Genomic DNA, 16592 nt, shown 5'->3' with positions numbered 1-16592 from the left:
AGGGTGTGTCCCCAAAACTGGGAGGTCCCCAAAACCCCAGGGACCCCAAAAACCAAGGGGAAGCAGTTGGGGAAGAGGAGCAAAAATGGGAAGGGAGGAATAAAATCAACATGGGGAAGAGATGGGGGGAATCCTTGAAACTAGGAGCAACACCAAAACCCCAGGGGGGTCCCCAAAACCCCAGCGGGGGTCGCTGCCCCCTGAGGGAAACCAGAAAGCCAAAGAGAAGCAGTGGGATGGAGGAGTGGAAATGGGGCAACGTGGAGCATGAAATCAAGGGGGGAGGAAGTGGTCAGGGTCCCCCAAAACTGGGGGGGGAGGGGGGGCAGCAAAACCCCAGGAGTGTCCCCCAAAAACCTGGAGGGCATCACTGACCCATAGCGGGACCCCCAAAATTCAAGGGAAAGCAGCAGGAGGCAGGAGCAGGAATGGGGCAGTAGGGGGTAAAATCAAGGAGGAGGGGAGATGGAGTGGTCCCCAAAACCTCGGGGATCAGAAGGGGATGCCAAAATCCAAGCAGAAGCAGTGGGAAAGACAAGTGGAAATGAGGCAGGGAGAACGAAATCCATGGGGAATCCCCCAAAATCTGGGGGGGCTCGACATACCCCAGGGGCCCCCAAAATGCCCCCATCAGGACCCAAACAGTCTAGGAGAGGGGGGGGCCTTGAAACAGGTAACAGAGATTTAGGGGCCACTGGTAGGAAGGGGGGTATCCCTGGAAGTGAGGGGACCCCAAAATAGCACCGGGGTAGCTCAAAATGGCAAGGGGAGAAGCTCCTGGGGAGGCCCTGAAATCGCTCCTGGGGGGCTGTGAGACCACCCGGGGGGTCCAGGCTTAGAGGGGAGCCCCAAACCTGGCAGGAGGCAGGGCTTAGACCCAGGAGGCGGGCTCTAGACCTGAAAGGGGTGTGGCTAGAGCCAGCCCCCCTCCCCAAGCCAACTTGTGGGGAGGATCTCCGGGTCCTGTTTAGGGTTGAGGGGGTAAAAATCTTAGGCAGGGGAGGGACTGGGGGGTATGGGGGAGGGACTGGAGGAATGCAGGCATTCAGGGGGGATGAGTGTGGGTGGGGGAGCAGTACCTCTTGCAGTAGATATCAGCACCCACATGAGGTCCCAGATTTCCATACAACCTTCTGCCACTTCCAGCCCGGTCCCAGGACAGGGCAGTCCTGCCAGCCCTCTGCCATGCTGCCCGGGGGAGCTACTGCGGAGGGGATGAGCAGCTCCCCAAAACCCCCAAAAACACCTACTCCCGCCCACCCAAAGCTACTGCGAGGGATGCAGGCAGCGCCCGAAGCCACACCACCTGCCCACAGGCCGCCCAGAGCACCCCAAGCCACGCCTCCACCTTGTAACCCCGCCCCAAACACCCAAAGTCACGCCCCCCCACCCCAAGGACCCATAGTCCCGCTCCACGCAGGTGGCGCTGAAGCCCTGCCCCCTTTCCCCACACCACGCCCCCAAACTATGCCAGGTCAGTGCGGCTCCTCCTCCCCACCAGTCCCCCACAAAATACTGCCCCTCCGCCACGCCAACACCCCCCAACTGCCCACACCCACATGGATTCCCCCAGCCGCCCCTCCCCCTCCTAAACGGCCCCTCCCCCGCCCCGGTCACCCGTAAACTTCACCTCCCCCTCACTAACTACCCTCTCCCCCCCCACATCCACCCCCAAACTGCACCTTTCCCCTCACAAACACGCCCCCACCAACTGCCCCTTCCCTCACACACACGGGCCCTTAAACAGCCCCCTCGCCCCTCGGACACCTCCAAACTGTCCCTCCCTCACACGAACACCCTCCACAAACTGCCCCTGACCCACAAAAACACCCCGCCCAGGGGCCTGCATCCTGCCCCAGCCCCACTCCCCAGCCCCCTAATGCACACAGTTCCCCCCAACCCCACTCCCAGCCCCTCTAGGGCACACAGCCCTCACGCCCCCCAGCCCCCCTCCCCTGCCTGGAGCCCCCCAGTACCGCTCCCCGGGGCCTGCAGGACCGCCCCCCGCCCCACTGAAATACCCTCCGCAGCCAATCACTTCATAGGGCGGGGAGTGAGCGAGCGGCTGTGCGGTGTTAAGCTACCTGCTGAGTTAAACCACAACCATCAGTTCCCCCTATACTGATTTCAGTGAATGCAGTTTCTGAAGCTTTAAACTGAAGTTAAAGTGAGGCCCAGCAGCGGCCCCCCGGCCAACCCCCCCCCTAGTTTTACTACATGACATCATACGGTCTGGAATATCCCTTGGGTCCATTGGGGTCAGCTCTCCCAGCGGTGTCCCCTCCCTTGTGCACCCCCAGCCTGCTCGCTGGTAGGGCAGGGTGAGGAGCAGAACAGCCCCTGGCGCTGTGCAAGCGCTGCTCAGCAGTAAGACACCCCTGTGCCATCAACGCCCTTTTCAGCACAAATCCAAAACGTAGGAGGAGGGAGAGTGGGGTGGGATTGGGGTGCAGGGGAAAGCCTCGCGTGGGAAAGGCAGGGGCAGACATGGGGAGGGGCATGCATGGGGATGACCTACACCAGGGGCTCCACCCGGGACAATGCACAAAGATAACTCACCTGGGACAAACCGCAACCAATAATCCGTTCTGGATAACTGGCCCTCACTAGATAATCCACACCGGATAACCCCGAGCGATGCCCCTCAAACTGCTGGTGTTTCACCCCAAATTGGGAGGTCTTTTGCTTTTCCATAGTATGAAAATTGGGGTTTTTTTCTTTTCCAAAATATTCAACTTGGAGGTTTTTCGGCGCTTTTCTGCAACATAAAAATTGGTGATTTTTGCTTTTGGTTTTGTGCATGAAAATGGGGCTTTTTCTGCTTTCCAGCTGCACAACTCCAGGTGGATTTGGCTTTCCCAGGAGCTCCAAGTTGGGTATTTTTCCCCCAAAATTGTGATTTGTTTTTTGTCGTCCGTCCCCCCCCCGCAGACCCTGATTCAGGGGTTTGGGGGTATTTTTATGCCACAGCAGCAGGTCCCACTCTGTGTGTGCACAGCCCCGCAGGGGAAAGTCCCCATTGGGGGAACTGGCCCCAAATCAGGATGGGAAAAGGCGGTAAAGGCGAAGGGGAAAGGGGCAGCTTTTGAAAGCGCTTTTATATCTTCAATAGAGAGGTATTTGGGGGGGGGGGGGCAGCAGGTGGTGTTAATTTTTTACATCCTTTCTATAAACAGGGTTTCTTTGCATGTTAAAAACCTTATCTGTCATAGACATTTACACTTATGTATCTATTTACACATACATATACATGTACAGAATGTGTATTGAGCCACAGGACAACATGCCATCAACACTCTAATGAAAAAAAAAATCAAGTAAAAATCAAGTTTAAATATCAATTTCCATCGTGTTTCATTCATTACATTTCTAGTGGTACGTAGGTGCTCAAAAATTAACTATCCTGACACTACGTATTACTAAAAATTGAGTTATGCATATAAAAATAAAAGGCTATTTCCAACCTGCCCATTAAATCAGTGTGAACAAACAGAAGAGAAACACTTAACCCTAAAGAAGGTCACAGGCAGCTCTTAATTTATCGTAGATGGAAGTTCATTCTTTTACCTGAAAGGAAAACATTCGTAACTACCCAGGGACCAATTCAGGAACGAGGCACACTCTGTTAACAGCAACTGTTCATCAGCTTTTCTGCACCAGCAGCAAATTTGCCTTTTCCCTGGGTTTGACATGGAGTAGCTGCAGCGTCCTTGAACTCGCCAATGTTTCTCCCCGCTCCCTCAGCCCCATACGTGCCATTACCTGAGCAGCAAGCGGCATCAACCATGCAGGAAAAAGAGAAGGCACAAAATGAACCTGTTTGTCACACCCAGCCAACACTGAAAACACAGGGAAGGATTCTGCCGTGCGGGGCCAGGCTGTGCACCCTGGGAGCTCCAGCCGGCCGGTTTCTCTCCCCTTTGCCAGGTACCGGGGAGACACCGCCGCCTCGTACTGCCACCTGGCCCCCGGGGACCCCCACCTCACTTCAGCCCTCAGAAACGGAACTGGGAGAGACCCTCCACGCAGAGAGAGGCACGTGGCGTGGATTTAATCCCCGAGGGAAGAGGCCGGGCTCCCCGCTGGCAGATGGACAACTCGCCTCCCTGCCGCTCGGATCTCCTTGCTGGGGACAGCCCTGCCTGCACCTGGCTGCTCTTCAGCCGTGCTGGGAGTGCAGTCCGGCCGACGGATGCTCCGGCAAATAGACACTCCAGCAAATCGCAGCTCCTGCTCATTACAGCTGCTGGTAATTTTGCCTCTGGCTAAGGCTAAGGCATGCCCCAGACAGCGGACAGCCCGTCTCGTTCCAGCTCCTGCTTGCGACGGTTCTGGCTAATTGAAGCTCCAGCTCTGCACCGTTGATTTCAGCTCCTTCTCCTTACAAGCTCCAGCTATTTGCAACAGCCTGGGCTTTTGACAAGGTCATAAATCAATTGTTGTCAAAACTTGACTATTAAGATTAAATGTCATAGTTTTACATTGTACAAATATTAATTAGTTTGTACGATTAATTAGTTAATAACTATTCTAAGCAGTCGACAAGGAAGAGCTGGACTCGAAGAGGGCGTGCGGGGTCTGAAAAGCAGAGACCACCTCTTCCCCCCAGAGAGCACCACAGACGTTGAGTTTGGCCTGGCGCATGCTAGCCTCCCGCACTTCAGGGTCCAGCAGGACCAGACCCCCACCTCCGGGCAGGATCCACGCACCCTGCCAACCCCCTGCTTTCCCCTGCAGCCTCCAATGCCCTCCCACCCCCCGCACAAACGGCCAAACCGGCTTCTGCTTTGGGCCCCCAAACCAGCTCACTTAGCGCCCATTTCTGAGCCCAAAAACCCAGCTGCTGTGCCTGTTCTCAAGGCCCAAAGATGCCCCCGGGGATTGTGCTTGTGTGATACTTCTGGCAGAAACGGGGCTGAAAGGTCCGATCCCAGTGCCAGGGGAGCAGAGGAGATCTGGGTGGGACCAGCTTTTGCTCCTGGAACAACCCCAAGTCCCTGCTCCGAGGTCTTCCCCTTGAGGCTCTGGGGTGTACCTGCCCCCCCCCTTAAAACGCTCCAGGGGGGCAGAAGGCCGTTTCTAATCCCTCTCTCCAGCAGCTCCTCCCTCGACTCGGCCCGTGAAGCCCCCAGGCTCGAGCACCTCGCTGGGGCGGGCGGCCTCCATTGCTTACAGGCTGCCCGTCTACCTGCAGGGAGGGCTGGGGGGTCCCCGGCCCCACGGGGCGACAGTGGGGACTCGCAGGGAGGGTCTGTTTGCACACAGCGCCCACCCCGCCCCGGCCGCACTGCGCGGCCCCCCTAGGGCACACAGCCCCCCCCTCCCAGCCCCACTCCCCAGATGCTCACACCCCCTCCCCCACCTGGAGCCCCCCCAGCCCCCCTCCCCGGAGCCTGCAGGACCGCGCCCCCCCCTCGCCCCCGCCGCCACAGCCCCCCTCCTCGGCTCCCCGGGCCCCTCACACTCACGCTGCATCGCCGCCTCGGCGCAGACCCCGCCGCGCGCCCCGTTGAAATACCCTCCGCAGCCAATCAGCTCGCGGCTCCACCGGACCGCCCGCGCGGGGCACGCCGGGAGTTGTAGTCGCCGCCCCGGCCCCTCGTGCAGCGCGGCTGGCTGTACATCGACACCCGTACAATGGAGATGATCGTGCACGGACCCTGGTGCAACCCTCGTGCCCTCCATGCTCGCAGCCCCTCCGCAGCGATTGCAAGCACCTCCCAGCCCCAGGACCCCCGGTGCTCACAGCACCCGACCACACCATCTTCCAGCCCCGTGGGAGCCCCAAGCCCCACTTTCAAGTCCCGCCAGGACCCACAGCCCCACTCCCCAGCTCCTTGGGGGACCGCAGCCCCCCCCAGCCCCACTCCCCAGCCCCCCTAGGGCACACAGCCCCACTCCCCAGCTCCTTGGGGGACCGCAGCCCCCCCAGCCCCACTCCCCAGCCCCCCTAGGGCACTAACCCCACTCCCCAGTGTATCTAGGGCACACAGCGCCGGGGATGCATAGCCCCCCGCCAGCCCCACTCCCCGGCCCCCCCCGGGATGCACAGCCCCACTCCTCGGCCCCCCGGGGGTCCGCAGTCTCCCCCCAGCCCCACTCCCCAGATGCTCACAGCCTCTCCCTGACCTGGCGCTCCGCCAGTCCCCCTCCCCGGAGCCTGCAGGTCTCCCCTCAGGCGGCGGCGGCGGCGGCGGCGGCGGCGGCGGCGGCGGCGGCGGCGGCGGCGGCGGCGGCGGCGGCGGCGGCGGCGGCGGCGGCGGCGGCGGCGGCGGCGGCGGCGGCGGCGGCTGGGTGCAGACCTCGCCGCGCGCCCCGTTGAAATATCCTCCGCAGCCAATCAGCGCGCGGCTCCGCCGGGCCGCCCGCGGGGGGCACGCCGGGAGTTGTAGTCCCCGCCCCGGAAGTACGCATGCGCACGGCGCCTTGTGCCGTGCGGGTGGCTGTGCAGGGACCCCCGTGCAACGGTGGTGATTGTGCAGGGACACTTGCGCAACGGGGGGGTCGGTGTGTGGAGACCCCCGTGCAATGCGGGGGGGCACTGCAGGAGGACCCTTATGCAATTAGTTGGTGTGCAGGGGACCCTCGTGCAATGGCGGGCAGGTGCACGGGGACCCTTGTGCGATGGTGGTGATTGTGCAGGACCCTCGTGTGACAGTGGTACTTGTGCAGGACCCCCGTGTGACAGTGGTGGTTATCCTTCTCGGCAGTACAGGAGCAAAACAACCGGTGTCTGAAACCACTGGGGTGTTTTGACTGCTGCTGAGCAGCCTCAAGGCCGCCTCCGGTTCCCACGTGGCTCCCATGGTGTGCGTGGACCCTCCTGCGACGGGTGCAGGTGTGCAAGGAGGACAATCCGGGGTAGGGGTCCCTCTCTGGAGGCACCCCGCTCGAGCTGGCACCTAAGAACTAATCAAGGAGTAATGAGGAACCTTCTCTCGCACCTGACATTAACCAGCAGGATGCCAGGGTCAGACCCTGTTACAGTGATTGGACCCTGGGGAGGTGGCAGAGGGTGCCCTGGACAGGTTGGGGGGGTTCCCTGGGGAGGAGGGAACCTCCCACCCCCCCCGACTGTGGGCACTCCCCCCAAGGAGCAGAGCATGGTGCAAGACTTTAGGGGGAATGAGGGCCAGCGGGACCCCGAGATGGCGGTGCCGGCTCTTCCCAGTGTCTCCCAAGGCACCTGCCGTGCTGAGAGGAGGGGTGGGGGAGTGTCTCAGGGCTGGGGGTGACCGTGGGGATGGGAGGGGGGGCCTCAGGATGGGGCAGGGGGGGAATCCTGGGGTCTGAGAGGGACCCTGAGAGTGGGGTAGGGGGACATTTGGGGACAGAGGTGTTTTTCGGGAGATTGGGGACACCATGTGGGGGGGTTGAGACTGGGAGGGATGACCCTGGCGAGGTGGGGGGCATCGTGGGGAGAAAGAATCCCACCCCCCACACCTGCAGCCACTCCCAGGGGCGGCTGGGACCCTGACCCATTGAGGGACCAGGATGGGAACGATGGGGACTCACTCGTGGATACTGCACAGGTAATAAAATAGTTCACGCTGCACCCTGTTGTAGGGTCTCTGGGGTGCCCTGGGCGCCGAGTCTCCACCACAGCCAGCCCTTCCCAGGGGTCCCCAGGCTGCCGGGCTCCTCTGGCCCCAGCCAGCGGGAGCTGTGTCCTCCCAGCCGCTGGCCACGCAATGGCAGCACCGACCCACGGCCACGCGGAGACAGGGCTGGGGACAGGGCCGGGGTTGCCTGTGCTCCACCTGGGTGGGTCTGCAGGGCTCGGGCAGGGGGGACCCGGCATCCTGCAGCTCCACTCCCACCCTGGGGACCCCAAACACCCCAGGGGCAGATGGTGTCCCCAGAGTGTCCACCTGAGGGGGGGGTGGCCTGTGCCCCCGCACACCCATGTGCGTGGTGGGGGGGAGGGGGGGTGCGTCGCTGTCCCTGTCGCTGGTGGCAACCGGCATGGGGGGAAAGTGACAGTCAGGGTCTCCGCCAGTGGCCCAGAGCTCATCACCGCTGGGGGGACAGGGGACAAGCAGGGCCAGCACCAAGGAGCGACAGCAGCACAGCCCACTCTCTGGGGGTCCCCACCCCCTGTCCCCAGGGGTCCCCTCCATCCCCGTGTTTTATTGGGGGAACACAGAGCCCAACGACCAGCCGCAGGGACAGGGGACGGGGAGCTGCCCCAGGGATGGGGACAGCACCGGGACACACCGACACTCTTGGGGGTGCTGGCATGCGGGGGGGGGGGGGGCACCCTAACTGTTGCCGCCCGGGATGACGAATGTATCGGGATGGGGACGGCGCATGGAGGGGCCAGAGCCGGCGCGCGAACGCCGGGCTGCAGGACCACGCTTCGGCTTCGGGGCGGCAGCAGCCAATGCGGCGGCGGCGGCGCTGCTGCGCACCTGTGCGGTGCCGGCGCTGCAGTACCGCGCTTTGCGCGCCCAGCGCCCACGTGGGGCGGCAGCGGCGTTTCCTTACCGGGACAAAGCAACGAACGCGGCAGCATCACCCCGCAGGCACCACAGTATTGGTGGTTACCGGCGGACAGGAGCGCCGGTACCGGAGGACGGCAGCGCGGAGAAGGGGGGCGCCACCGCGCATGCGCGGCTCAAGGGCTACAGTACCGAATTTTAGTCGCCTGGTGGCAGCAGCGAGCAAAGAAAAGCGCGCCACTGCGCATGCGCAACCCAAGAGCTGCAGTACCGGATTCTAGTCGCCAGGTGGCAGCAGCGAGCAAATAAAAGCGCACCACTGCGCATGCGCGGCTCCCGACCTGCAGTACCGAATTCTGGTCGCCGGGTGGCAGCAGCGATCAAAGAAAAGCGCGCCACTGCGCATGCGCGATCCAGGGGCTGCAGTATCGAATTCTGGTCGCCAGGTGGCAGCAGCGAGCAAAGAAAAGCGCACCACTGCGCATGCGCAGCTCCCAACCTGCAGTACCGAATTCTGGTCGCTCGGTGGCAGCAGCGAGCAAAGAAAAGCGCGCCAGTGCGCATGCGCATCCCTGGACCTGCATTACCGTATTTTGGTCGCCGGGTGGCAGCAGCGAGCAAAGAAAACCGCGCCACCGCGCATGCGCGGCTCCCGAGCTGCAGTACCGAATTCTGGCCGCCGGGTGCCACCGTCGCCTCACCGACCCTTTCCCGATCTCTCCGCCCAGTTTCTACCATCGCAAGACGGTAACTGCTTACTGGCGGTACTGGGCTTAGATTTCCCTGCCCTTTTCCCACTCGCGGCCCGGGCACTAATCTTCATCGCCTCTGTACCAAAAAGCACCCGGTGGCCCCAGCATTTCAGTCCTTTCCCTTTGGCCGCTTTACAAGTCCCGTGGTTGTTTCTGCCCGTGCCCCCCAGCCCATTACCTGGGGAGGAGAAGCAGCACAGGGAACCTGTGGAACAGGTTTCTTTCTAACCCGGAGGAAGCCCCAGGGATTGCTGTCTCGGTCTGCACGTGGCCATCTGGGTTGTGGGAGTGACAGCGGCGACTCAACAGATGCTGGAGAGAGATTTAAAAAAAATAAGGCCACACAGGTGACACCCTGAGAGCAGGGGAGGGGCAGTTATGTCCATCAGGAAACCGCGCTTCTGAGCAGACCTGGTGCCAGTGGCTGATCTGCAAACGAGCGATACGCTGGTGGTCCTGGGCCTTTGTTGCAGTGTTTGCACCTTTCCTCACCTCTGTGCTATCAGCGCTCTGCTCTCCTCATCCTGCACACACACAAGGCTTGCTACGCAGGGCTTGTCACTTGGAGGAGAGACGCTGCACGACGTCACTTACCACCCTGCCCTCCAGAGTGCAAAGTAATTAGAAGTGAAGCAGGGAAAGCCAAGAGGCCTGTTAGTGTATTAGGTGTCCTCAGGTGACCGTAGAGCCCGGCAGGTTCCATCCTTGCTCTGTACAGGGCGCGTAGCTCTGCACTCCTTGCTGCTCCTGCCAGCAAGCGTCACAGTTGCACTTTGCTGCCTGCAACACGCAGAACTTAGTGGGCTGGAGGGGCTGTTCTGCCAACGTGACAGGTGAGCAGCTCGGTGCCTTTAGCTGCCTAATTTGCCTCCTTGAAACAATCACTTCAACACTTAGTTTCTTTATTTTAGACCCCTCTGCATATCTCCTGGCCTGTGAGCCATTTTCGGCGAGCAACACAGCTAAGTACGGTGCTGGTAGAAACCCAGCTGCCATCTCGCTCCAATGTCAAAAGGCTTTTGTAGTTTGAACCCCCGATTGTTTTGCCATCGAGACTGCAAGGCGAGGAATATGCCTCTACCTGAACAAGCAAGACCCCTGCCAAATAGCTGAGCTGTGCACAGTGATAGGTGGCTGCCTGTGACCAACACCTTTTTCTGCTAAAACCAGAGCACGCTTCCCTTGTGAAGAGCCATCGGCAGTACAGAACGTACCTGAGCTCTCCTTGCACCGGCTCCCCAGAGAACGGCGTCTCAGTTCGACTGAAGCGTGCAGCAGCCTGTCGTCATCCCAGCCCGTCGCCCTCGAGCAAGTGGCTGCCTGTAGCAATGGCAGAAGCGCTGCTGCGCAGAAGGGAAAGGAATGGCTTGGCGTCAAGCTCTGCGGGCTGCCTGTGTCCCATGCAGAGCCGACGACCTCGGCAGCCCATACACAGGGCAAAGCTAACAACCTGAGAAGGAGTCACAGGGTGTAGCAGTTTCTGCAACAACTCTACTTCCCAGCCTGCTTATGGAGCAAAAGGTACTTTAAAGCAGCAGTAAAGAACAAGGATGGCCTATCAAGATGGTAGGAATAACACGGAGAGCCTAAAGCATTTAGCCAGGCAGGGCTTGCAACTCACCTTGTGTCATGGTTTAATCCCAGCTGGCAACTAAGCACCACACAACCGCTCACTCACTCCCCGCTCAGTGGGATGGGGTAGAGAATTGGAAGGGCAAAAGTGAAAAAACTCCACTCGTAAGGAAAAGGGGGGGGGGGGGGAACAACAGAGAGAAAAACCCCAGACAGACAAGCGGTACTAATGAAAACAATTGCTCGCCACCAACCGACCGATGCCCAGCCAGCTGCAGCCCAGCAGCGGCCCCCCTGCCAACCGCCCCCCGAGTTTTATATCCTGACCCCTCCAGACCCCCAGATTTGGGGTCTGGAATATCCCCTGGGTCCATTGGGGTCAGCTCTCCCAGCGGTGTCCCCTCCCAAACCCTCGCGCACTCCCAGCCTGCTCGCTGGCAGGGCAGGCTGAGGAGCAGAACAGCACCCAGCGCTGTGCAAGCGCTGCTCAGCAGTAACTAACACACCCCTGCATCATCAACGCTGTTTTCAGCACACACCCAAAACGCAGGAGGAGGGAGAGTGGGGTGGGAGTGGGGTGCAGGGGAGCGGGGTGCAGGGGAGCGGGAAGGGGGTGTCAGAATTTGGGCGGGGGGCAATGGCAGGTTGGCGGGGCAGGCAGCACCCCAGGGGTCCGGGGCAGAGGGGTTACGGGGAGGCAGTGTGGAACACAGGGGGGTGGGAGGAGGGAGAGGAGGCAGGAGGGCAGGGGATATGGGGGGCGCGTCACGGGGAAAACCTCGCACAGGGGAAAAACCTCGCAGAGGAAAGGCGGGGCAGACACTGGGAGGGGCGTGTGTGGGTAGAGACATGCGTGGGGGAACATGCGTGGGGATGACCTACGCCAGGGCGTCCACCCGGGACCATCCACAGCAGATAACTCACCTGGGATAATCCGCAACAGATAATCCGTTCCAGATAACTGACCCACACCAGTTAACCCCAAGCGATGCCCCTCAAACTGCTGGTGTTTCACCCCAATTTTACCCAAATTGGGGAGTTGTTTTCTTTTCTAAAATACTCAGTTTGCAGGCTTTTCGGCGCTTTTCCACAACAGAAAAATTGGTGATTTTTGCTTTTGGTGGTGGATTTGGCTTTCCCGGGAGCTCCAAATTGGGTATTTTTCCTCCAAATTGTCGTGTTTCCCCCCCATACACACACACTTGCAAACCCAGAATCAGGGGTTTGGGGGTATTTTTATGCCGTGGCAGCAGGTCCCGCTCTGTCTGCGCAGCCCCGCAGGGGAAAGTCCCCATTTGGGGAACTGGCCCCAAATGGGGATGGGAAAAGGCGGAAAAGGAGAAGGGCGAAGGGGCAGCTTTTGAAAGTGCTTTTATATCTTCAATAGAGAGGTATTTCAAGGAGAGGGGGTCGAGTTTTTAAATCCTTTCTATAAACAGGGTTTCTTTGCATTTTAAAAACCTTATCTATCATAGACATTTACACTTATGTATCTATTTACACATACATATGTGTATATATATATATTTAGGGAATATATTTATGTTTTTCACTGAAACCCCCGTTTCCCACTTATTATATATCATATCTATTTAGACTATATATCTGGTTAGACTTACATATTTTGACACTTAAATACCTTTATAGACTTCTCTATTTACACTTATATATATTTACACCTATACATTTATAGACTGATATCTCTATTTACACTTTATATATAATCTTAGATTACATATATCTATTTAGACTTACTATGTTACACATAGTAAGTGTAGATAGCTCTATCTATTCAGACTTTTTTCTATTTTAAATTCCTTCATATATAAAAATATATCATCCTTTTTGCATTTTAGTCCTGTATTTATTAATTCATATACACGAGTTATTTTTGTATTTTAAAACCCTATATGTGTCTATTTAGAATTTTCTATAGCCTAAAATCCTTTATATGATATAGTAGATACATATCTTTTTATTTTGAAATCCTTTTACACCTATATAAATGAGTATTATTTTTCAATATACATAAAAATGAGAGACTTTTCTCTATTTCAATGCCTCACACACATATTTGCAGTTTGTAAAATTTTTTTTAACCCCCCCACGAATGACCCCCTTTTTTGGGGGGACCCCCCCCCCGCCAATGACCTCCCATTCCCCACTCACCTGCTCCTCCACCATATCATCACCCCCCCGGTGACGCTGGGGTGCCCTAAATGACATCATCACCTCCCCCAGACCCCCCCACCCCCCCTTTTTATTCACCCCCCAAATAGGCACAAAACAAGAGAAACAGCCCCAACCGGCAGCTCGTTACTTTAATAATGCCATTTACATATGTACACACACCCCCCCACCAAAAAAAAAGGGGAGCTCTGCTAGAAAAATAAAGGGGGGACAGCCCCCCCAAACGGTTGCAGCTCCCTCAGCCCCTGTCCTGCAGGCTGGTGGCTGCCCAACGCGGGGTGGGGGTGGAGAGGGCCAAAGGATGATGCCACGTTTCTTTCCGCTCCGCGATGTTCCCCCTCCGTTCCCCCACTGGGACAGGCTCCCGAAAGCAACAAACGTCCCCGGTCCCTGTTGGCCCTGGACTCCCCCCACCAGACAGCCCTCGCTGCCGCGCCTGCGGGGCACCCGCTGGAGACCAAGCCAGGAGCCTCCAGGCACGGGGCTGGCCCCTTACCGTCAGCATGCTTAACAACCGGCAGGCAAACCTGGGCTGGGGGTCTCTCCTGAGCACCACGAGATACTTGCAGTGAGATATCTGAAAAACAAAAATCCCAAATTATATTTCAGCATATTAAAAAAATAGCACAGAACAAAGTAGTTGAGCTAAAGGAGGATTCTAGGTAAACAAGTCAGCTCTAAATACAACACATGCTTTAAAAGTGAGAGTGATTTGACCGCTTAAAATCAGTATTAAGACTAACTGATATGATTTTGAACACATTCTTAGCATAAAAGTAAACACTCTTGCTGCTTTTGGAAAATGTCTCGTCCCTTCCTTACAGCACCGCTGCAGGGAGATAATCCCGAGAGGCTGCAGGACAAGGGTGTACCGTAATCAGAATCTACGCTTACAGATCCACCACAACAGCTACAGCCCTTGCGCTGCTGCACATCTTGCTTGCTGGGTCAATAAAGCTGAAAGTGAAGTGTAAAACTTTAAAGAATAAAATGAAAAAAAAAAAAAAGAACAAATCTCAGTCATTCACTTTATACTAAGAAGGTGTACGTATGTTTATATACATACAATAAAAATACTTATACTATAAAAGTATTTGATTTTCCTTCTGCATTAATTTAACTTGCATAACTGTGAATTGATACCATTAAATTATCTATCTCCAAAACACACAGCGATAGTTTGACTAGGGGTTTTTTTTGTGTGTTACATAATTAGGAGGGACATATGGCCAGCTGCACTGAGAGTGATGCTACCGAACTGCCAGGGAAATGCGCCATTGAAAGCGAGACAGAAATAAAGTACTTCAAAGCACTCTATCAAAACATTGGGAAAAACAACACCTGTAACGTTCAGTTGCCTCTCTTTTTAAAGATTTAGAACAAATACCTAACTGCTTAAATACACCTAATAAATTGTATGCTACAGCTATTTGGCAGTTACAGCTTAAACAACGCAAGTCAGTTTGTAAATTATACAATTTTAACTTTCTTTTTTAAAGTTTCATTTATGATAGAAAAATCAGTGAGATAAGAGATCCCCCATATGGTTTACTTTTGCGGGGGGGGGGGGGGGGGGGGGGGGGGGGGAGGCGGGGAACCAAAACATCAAATCCCCTGTGCTGCAATACATAAGGCTACCGAAAAGGACTGGCGGATTTGCTAATGCTTTTGGCTGTATTGAAGGATGCAGAGGAACACGTTTTTATGCTATCTCGACTGTTACTCCTGAGAACCAAAGACCAACAATACATCAATTATTGGAAGACATGCTGTGCTTGGGTCTTTGGAAGGAAATTGACTGACTTTTTGTTTTTTTAAGAGAGTGAAAAGTCTTGTTGCTGATGGCTTCTACTGCCAAGTACATCATCTTTGAAGATCCACTCTGATGGGAAGTTCATAAAATGCAACTTCTTTGAGAAAGATTTCCATTCTGGAAAATCACTTTCCAACTGAAGTAAAAGTTACACACTATAGGTTAAGGAAAAAGGACCTTACTGAACTCACCAAAACCACCATCAGGACTCACTGTCACTAGTTACAAGACTGCTGATGCTTCTTGGCAAAGCCTGGAAAACATGCAGAAGTGACACCGATTTGTCCTGTTTTGTCCATGTCTCTTCTTTGACCTTGATTGCTTTTAGTACAGATGCTAGTATCTCAGTAAGGTTTTTGAGTGCTACTGTAAGATATTTGAAAAACTTATTGACTGAAAAAGCATGTTGCTTTTATCATGAAAACAAAGTCTGTTTCTTCTGAACATCTGAACTCTTACAGTTTCTTTCCTCTTTATTTGTACAAAATTATTTTCACAGTATCATTTAACAGTAAGCACACAGAAACAGAAGATTATGCTTTCAGGAAGAGAAAATAAATGGAGAGAAGTAAACTTTGCATAGGCATAACATGCTCCAGAACAGACCTTATTTCTAGTATTTGTATTAAAGTATTTCATATAAAAACTATAGAAGGAGAGTTGCCACATTCTCAATGTTAACTTGAAACCCCATACTACAAGTACCTTAGGAAAAATGCAGACACACATCACAGACATACCTTGTACTTACAGACCACTACGGATGCTTTCCATCTGTCTTGTACTTTCATGGCAGAAGAAAGGGCAACCACGGTGAAATGGTGCTCTTTTAAAATTATCCACATTAAAATTATAGCCATGAAAGAGAATAAAAGGAGAGCTCAAGCAGCAGAAGAGCCTGTAGACTGCCACCACTCAATGTTGCACTCTTCTTTTAAAGCCACCCCCCCCACAAAAAAAAACCCTACACCCCCCAAAAAAAAAAACACCAAAACAAAAACCCCATGACCTTGTATCTTTTTTTTTTTTCCTTTCTCCCCCCGCCCTCGCCCTTCAGAGCTCATCCCTGTCTCAACATATTGTCTTGTCAGAGCATGAAGTGCAGATGATCTGTATCCCAATGACATTTGCATGTGATGAACACATATTCAGAAATAGTCCAGATTTATAAGACTGGTGTCATTTTTGTGGTTTTAATAATCGTAACTCAATTTTATTGACTGATGCATTTGTGAGGAAACTAATTAACTTTTAAACATAGCCTCTCCTTGGGGAGAAAAATGTGTCAGAGACTGAAAAAAATTAGGATTCAGAACTCCCAACCGTGATGGAGTGGTGGGGAAATTAATGAGAGTGAAGACCAACAGCAGCAACATTAAGTGAAATTTGCCTTTAATTCTGATCATGTACTTAAGAGACTCTCCAAGTCTACACCCCAATCCTATGAATGAGTAGTTCTTTTTTGGAAGGACAAACTTTTTTACATCAAAGTCCTAGATTGAAGACTCCATGGAACAGAATGTGGATTGAGCCACAGGACAACATGCCATCAACACTCTAATGAAAAAAAATTGAATAAAAATCAAATTTAAATATCAGTTTCCACCATGTTTCATTCATTACATTTCTACTGGCATCTAGGTGCTCAAAAATTCACTATCCTGACACCACATATTACTACAAATTGAGTTATGCATGTAAAAATAAAAGGCCCTTTCCAACCTGTCCATAAAATCAGTACGAACAAACAGAAGAGAAACACTTGACCCTAAAGAAGGTCACAGGCAGCTCTCTTAATTTATCGTAGATGGAAGTTCATTCTTT

At 54.8% G+C, this 16592-nt stretch overlaps 2 long non-coding RNA genes across 2 annotated transcripts in view; both read right to left on the bottom strand.

Moving 5' to 3' along the window:
* Positions 1 to 16592, bottom strand: part of LOC142091138 (uncharacterized) — a 45632-nt gene that overhangs the window by 22422 nt on the left and 6618 nt on the right. The window lies entirely within an intron of this gene.
* LOC142091139 (uncharacterized) lies at positions 13069 to 16580 on the bottom strand. Its single transcript, XR_012676716.1, has 2 exons — positions 14960 to 16580; positions 13069 to 13532 (listed from the first exon to the last, which is right to left on the bottom strand). It is a non-coding gene; the product is annotated as an uncharacterized LOC142091139 (long non-coding RNA).

This window comes from Calonectris borealis, chromosome 20 (genome assembly GCF_964195595.1).
Source record: "Calonectris borealis chromosome 20, bCalBor7.hap1.2, whole genome shotgun sequence".
Classification (NCBI taxonomy): domain Eukaryota; kingdom Metazoa; phylum Chordata; class Aves; order Procellariiformes; family Procellariidae; genus Calonectris; species Calonectris borealis.
Note: the sequence above shows the minus strand (reverse complement) of the source record. Positions and strands in the feature narration are given on the sequence as shown.